We start from the raw sequence: 7,314 nt of genomic DNA on the forward strand, positions 1-7,314 counted from the left end.
CGCCCTAGTTTCCGTCATATCGGTGTTATGTTCCCGGATTTTGCGTTCCTTACGCGGTTGGGTTATAATGGGAACCCCTTGATAGTTCGCCTTGATTAAAGCTTTTCCAGCAATGCCCAACCTTGGTTTTACCATTTGCCACCTAGCCTCTTTTCCCGAGGGTCATCTTATTTAAACCCCCCCGGGCCAGTGCTCCTCTGAGTGTTGGTCCGACTGAGCTGCCTGCAGGGCCACCTCGGGGCAACTTGAGGGTTGGTTTTACTCGTAGCTAGTCTCATCTGAGTGTGCCCTGAGAATGAGATATGTGCAGCTCCTACCGGGATTTGTCGGCACATTCGGGCGGTGTTGCTGGTCTTGTTTTAACTGGTCGGAACGTCTCGGGAGGAGGTCTATTCCTTCGTTGACCGTGAGAGCTTGTCATGGGCTAAGTTGGGACTCCCCTGCAGGGATTTGAACTTTTGAAAGCCGTGCCCGCGGTTATGAGCAGATGGGAATTTGTTAATGTCCGGTTGTAGATAACTTGAACCTTAACTTAATTAAAATGAATCAACAGTGTGAGTTACCGTGATGGTCTCTTCTCGGCGGAGTCCGGGAAGTGAACACGGTGTTGGAGTAATGCTTGCGCAGGTTGTCCTCTAGTTTCTCGCTCGCGCCTTGCCTCCTCTTCTCGCTCTCTTTTGCGAATAGGATAGCCACTATATATGCTAGTCGCTTGCTGCAGCTCCACATATTTTACCTTGCCTTACCTATAAGCTTAAATAGTCTTGATCGCGAGGGTGCGAGATTGCTGAGTCCCTGTGGCTCACAGATTACTATTAAACCAGATGCAGGGCCTGATGATTCCGCTCCAGGTGACGCGCTCGAGCTCAAGTGGGAGTTCGACGAGGACTCTCAACGATACTACGTGTCTTTTCCTGATGATTAGTAGTGGTGCCCAGTTGGGGGTGATCGGGACCGTGTCGCATGTTGGGTTATCTTTTATTTTGGCGCCGTAGTCGGGCCATGAGTGTTTGGATGATGTAATGTTATTTATGTACCTTGATTGACGTGGCGAGTGTAAGACAACTATGTTATCTCCCCTTTATTATTTATATTACATGGGATATTGTGAAGATTGCCTAACTTGCGACATATGCCTTCAATGCAATTATGCCTCTAAGACGTGCCTCGACACGTGGGAGATATAGTCGCATCGATGGTGTTACAAGTTGGTAATCGGAGCCCCATTGCTTGATCGTTTTAGCGGCCGAGTTGTGTCTAGAAAAATGTTTTGAGTCATTTAGGAATTATATATCGGAGAGTTTAGGAATTCTTTTTACTTCCCAGTCTCCTCATCGCTTTGGTAAGGCATCCTGACGTAGAGTTTTGACTCTTCTCTTCTCAAATTTCACTAAAAAAAGTTTTAGGATCACGCGAGTATCTTGGAATCGTTCCGATTGTTTTATGATGAGAACATTGTCTTGGTGCCTCCTGTCAGGGGTTTTGTGGAAGTGTCCCGGGGAGTTGAGCTCTAAGGTGTTGTCGTCATAATTTTATCGTTGCAGTTCTGGAATACCTGAGTTTAGTACGCCGACATCGAAAATCTCTTTTATGCAGTTCGTTGGTGAGATAACCTCGACGCCACCCAGTACTGGGGCGGGAGTTCGGGAGTATTGCCATAACTTGTATAACAGATGCTTTTCGAAGGTTGAGGTAGATGGTTTTCGAAGTTTTTCTCGGTTATGTGTTGAAGGATGGATAGAGCTGGATGTAGGATTTGCTAGATTTGGGTGAGATATTATGCTTCCCCTCTATCCCCAACACCTGATTGCATAACCGGAAAGGTTCGGGAGTTTCATAGGTGGGAATTCTCTTAGCTCTAGTTCTTCTTCCACGGATATTTGGTTTGAGATTGGGATTTCTTACCGAGTATTCGTTCTTGACCCGTACCTTGTTGATTTATTTCTCTACCTAATTCTAAGTGGCTTCTCAATTTATGGATAGGTGACCCTTTCAAGAGGAATGCATTCGTTCATTTTGTTCGGATGTGAAGACTATATGTTGCAATTTTCATTCCGTTGGATTCAGCTTCATTTATCTGTCTATGTGCTAACGGTGGTCAACCTCTTTAGGATGGCTCCCGCTAAGAGCACCAATCAGAATCAGAATCAAGATCCGCCACCACCTCCACCTCCTCCGGAGGCATGGCAAGCTGTGATGGCCGCAACCAATGCAAACACACAGTTGATCATGAAAATTCTTCAAGAGCGCAATCAAGGCAACCAAGCGAACCAAGGCAACAATCAGAATCACTTTGCTACACTCAACCAGTTCCTTGCTAACGGGCCAAAGACTTTCAGCAATTGTGTTGAGGCAACCGATGCTGACGATTGGCTTGTGGATCTGTGCAAGCATTTCGAGTGCAGTAATGTCAGGCCTGAGGACTTCGTCAAGTTCGCTTCCTTCCAACTCAAAGATCAAGCTGCAGAATGGTTCCAGCAGTACAAGGATTCCAGAGGTGGACGTGTGATCACTTGGGATGAATTCTGTCAAGATTTCAGAGCTCACCATATCCCTCAGAGCGTGGTTGAAAGCAAGCGTGAGGAATTCCGCAACCTGAAGCAAGGCTCTTTGTCTGTCTATGACTACAACAAGTTGTTTCAGAAGCTTGCCCGCTTTGATAAGCGGTACGTACCTGATGAGAAGATCATGATATACCAGTTCAGGGGTGGTCTTAGAGAAGAAATCCAGCTCGCTCTTGTTCTCTTTGAGCCCTTGAGGTACGATGAGTTCTACAACATGGCATTGAAGCAAGAGACCGCTCAACTCAGGTGTGATGCTTCCAAGAAGCGAGTCAGAGATGCTACTCCTTCTTCCTCGACTCAAGTGGCCAAGCAGCAGAAGTATTGGCTTCCTCCTCCTCTGTTCCGTCAGCCGTATCAGCAGAAGAGCAAAGGTGGCAGTGGATCTCCCCACACACCCAACCCTGGCTTTCAGAATAAGACTTCGTCTCAAGCTCCAAGATCGAGTGCTCCGTACCACCATCCGCTTTCAGAGGTCACATGCAACAAGTGCCAACAGAAGGGTCACTATGCGAACAAGTGTCTCAACCAGAGGCGTCTTCCTCCTCCTCCTCCTGTCAGATCGGCAAGTACAGCTGTGGTCAAGCATAACCCCAAACACGCCAAGGTCAACTTGATGAATGCAGCTCAGGCAGAGGACTCGTCAGATGTCATCATGGGTAACCTTCCTGTTAACGATGTTCCTGCAAAAGTACTTTTTGACTCTGGTGCATCACATTCCTTCATGTCATTTCCATTTGCATCGGAGAACAATTTTAGTACTAAGGCTTTACCTAGATCTATGCAAGTCATCTCTCCGGCTAAGCGTCTGAGTTCTAGTATGATGGTTCCGGATATTTCTATCTTGATGGGTGATTTCAAGTTTCTGGCTTCTCCGATGGTTCTTGGTAACTCGGATATTGATCTTATTCTCGGGATGGATTGGCTTTCTAAGCACAAGGCTCAGCTTGATTGTGTAGCCAGACAGATTCAATTGACTCATTCGTCTAAGGATGTAATTGTCTTTGCCGCTCGGGATAATACCATCCATCTGTTTTCTCTCAATGAGAAGGGTGAACTGGATGCTATCTCGAAGATTCTAGTCGTTTGCGAATATCAAGACGTCTTTCCAGAAGAGCTTCCAGGAATGCCTCCGCACCGGCCAGTTGAATTCGTCATCGATCTTGAGCCTGGCACGGAACCTGTGTGCAAGTGTCCTTACAAGCTCGGACCTGAAGAGTTGAAGGAGCTGAAGAAGCAACTCGATATTCAAGGGAGAATGGGTCTCATCCGGCCTAGTTCTTTCCCGTGGGGTTGTGGTGTTCTTTTTGTGAAGAAGAAGGATGGAACGGACCGACTTTGTGTTGATTACCGTCCATTGAACAAGAAGACCATCAAGAACAAATACCCACTTCCCAACATCAATGAGCTATTCGAACAACTCAAAGGTGCCCAAGTATTCTCCAAGCTTGATCTCCGTATGGGTTATCATCAGATTTGAATCCGTGAGCAAGATATTCCCAAGACGGCTTTCAGGACAAGCTATGGTTCATATGAATACACGGTCATGTCTTTTGGCCTCGTCAACGCTCCTCCGACTTTCTCTCGCATGATGAACTTCATCTTCAACGCCTACACCAATGACTTCGTTTTGGTCTATCTCGACGACATTCTGGTTTTCTCGAAGAACAAGGAAGATCATGACAAGCACTTGCGTTTGGTACTCGATAAGTTGAGGGAACACAAGTTCTACGCCAAGTTCTCCAAGTGCGAATTTTGGCTCGATGAGGTTCTTTATCTTGGTCATATCATCTCTGCCAAGGGCATTGCGGTGAATCCTGAGAAGGTGTCTGCAATTGTGAATTGGGAACCTCCTCAGAACGTGAAGCAACTCCGTAGCTTCCTCGGTCTCGCAAGCTACTGTCGAAGATTCGTTGAAAACTTTTCTAAGATCGCGAAGCCTCTCTCAAATCTTCTTCAGAAGCACATCAAGTACGTTTGGTCTCCGGAGTGTGACATTGCTTTCAACACTTTGAAAGAGAAATTGATCACTGCTCCAGTTCTGACTCCGCCTGATGAATCCAAGCCATACGAGGTCTTTTGTGATGCCTCTCTCCAAGGTCTTGGCGCAGTGTTGATGCAAGAGAAGAAAGTTATTGCTTATACCTCTCGCCAGTTAAAGCCCAATGAGAAGAACTACCCCACTCATGATCTCGAGTTGGCGGCAGTTGTGCATGCTCTTTTGACTTGGAGACATCTCTTATTGGGAAGAAAAGTGGACATCTTCACTGACCACAAGAGTCTCAAGTACATCTTCACTCAGCCTAATCTCAACCTCAGGCAAACTCGATGGGTCGAAATGATTCAAGAGTATAATCCAAGTATCGAGTATACTCCAGGCAAGGCCAATGAGATTGTTGACGCATTGAGCAGAAAGGCCTATTGCAACAGTCTGATTCTCAAGCCTTATCAACCCGAGCTTTGTGAAGCTTTCCGCAAACTTAATCTGCAAGTTGTTCCTCAAGGTTTCCTCGCCAACCTTCAAGTCTCTCCTACCTTGGAAGACCAGATTCACGAAGCTCAGCTTCTTGATGCTATGGTGAAAAAGGTGAAGATTGGGATTGCCAAGAGTCAACCCAAGTACAAGTGCTACCGCCTTGATGACAATGATACTCTCTTCTTTGAGGATCGTATTGTTTTGCCCAAAGGTGACCTTGTAAAGTGATCATGAACGAGGCTCACAATTCTCTCCTCTCCATCCACCCTGGGAGCATGAAGATGTATCAGGACCTCAAACAGGCTTATTGGTGGACTCGAATGAAGCGCGAGATTGCTCAGTTCGTGAATAAGTGTGATGTCCGCAGAAGAGTGAAGGCAGAACATCAAAGGCCAGCGGGTCTCCTCCAACCTCTTGCCATTCCAGAATGGAAGTTTGACCACATTGAAATGGACTTCGCGACTGGGTTTCCAAAGTCCAAGCGTGGCAATGATGCTATATTTGTTGTCATCAACAAACTCACCAAAGTGGCTCACTTTCTGCTTATCAAAGAGTCAATCACTGCAGCTCAATTGGCGGAACTCTATACCTCTTGAATTGTCTCTCTGCACGGTATTCCTCAAGTGATCTCTTCAGACCGTGGCAGCATCTTTACCTCCAAGTTTTGGGATTCTTTTCAGAAGGCCATGGGCACCAACATCCATTTCAGCACAGCTTTCCATCCTCAAACTAGCGGTCAAGTCGAGCGTGTCAACTAGATTCTTGAAGATATGCTCAGGGCTTGTGTGATCTCCTTTGGCATGAAGTGGGGGGTTTGTCTTCCTTATGCTGAATTCTCCTACAACAACAGTTTTCAAGCAAGTTCTGGCAAGGCCCCATTTGAAATCCTGTATGGCAGGAAGTGCCGTACCCCTCTCAACTGGTCTGAAACCGGTGAACGTCAGCTTTTGGGAAATGACTTAATCACAGAGGCAGAGGAAATGTGCAAAGTCATTCGAGATAACCTCAAAGCAGCCCAATCCCGCCAGAAGAGCTACTATGATAGTAAGCACCGTGATTTGGCTTTTGAGATCGGAGATCATGTTTACCTCCGCGTCTCTCCTATGAAAGGTACTCGTCGCTTCGGTATCAAAGGGAAGCTTGCCCCCAGATACGTGGGACCTTTCAAGAGTGTCAGCAAGAGAGGCGATCTCGCCTATCAACTCGAGCTTCCTTCAAACTTTGCAAATGTTCATGATGTGTTCCATGTCTCTCAGCTCCGAAAGTGCTTCAAGACTTCTGACCGCACCGTCAACTTCGAGGACATTGAGCTCCAAGAAGATCTCTCCTATCGTGAGCACCCAGTTGCTATTCTTGAAGAGACTGAACGCACGACTCGCAGCAAGTCAATCAAATTCCTCAAGGCCAAGTGGTCCCACCATTCCGACCGTGAAGCTACCTGGGAACGCGAGGATCACCTCCGTTTTGAATACCCGGCGTTCTTTCAATCCTAGATCTCGGGACGAGATCCTTTCGTAGTGGTGGAGTGTTGTAACACCCCGGATATGATTTACCCAATATGTAATCCAACTCTTGCCGTTTCCGGCGTTAAGTTATTTATTTTCTCGGGTTCGGGTTTTTGTCTTCGTGTGTTGTTGTCATTGTCATGCATCTCATTTCATGTCACCATGTGCATTGCATTTGCATACATGTTCATCTCATGCATTCGAGCATTTTCCCCGTTGTCCGTTTTGCATTCCAACGCTTCGTTCTCCTCCGGTGGTCATTTCTACCTTTCTTTCGTGTGTGCGGATTGAACATTTCTGGATTGGATCGAGACTTGCCAAGCGGCCTTGGTTTACTACCGGTAGACCGCCTGTCAAGTTTCGTACCATTTGAACTTCGTTTGATGCTCCAACGGTTAACCGAGGGACCGAAAAGGCCTCGTGTGTGTTGCAGCCCAACACCACTCCAATTTGGCCCAAAACCCACCAAAACCCTCTCCATCATCTAGAGCGTTCGATCACGATCGCGTGGCCGAAAACCGCACCTCATTTGGACTCTCCTAGCTCCTCCTATGCCTATATATAGCCCCTTCCTGAAAATCCCGGATCCCCTCCTTCTCTAACCCTAGATCCACCCCTCGCATCACGCCGGAGATTGTCCGTCCGGGCCGGACACCCCGCCGCCGATGCCCGCAACCAATCAGGCGGTGCCACGTGGCCTGCCGCCGCCTCCCACCGCTGCGGCCCGCCCGGCCCGGGGCAGGCCCCCGCGGCCCGAGCGCCCCGCTCCCCG

This window comes from Triticum dicoccoides, chromosome 1A (genome assembly GCF_002162155.2).
Source record: "Triticum dicoccoides isolate Atlit2015 ecotype Zavitan chromosome 1A, WEW_v2.0, whole genome shotgun sequence".
NCBI classification, from domain to species: Eukaryota; Viridiplantae; Streptophyta; class Magnoliopsida; order Poales; family Poaceae; genus Triticum; species Triticum dicoccoides.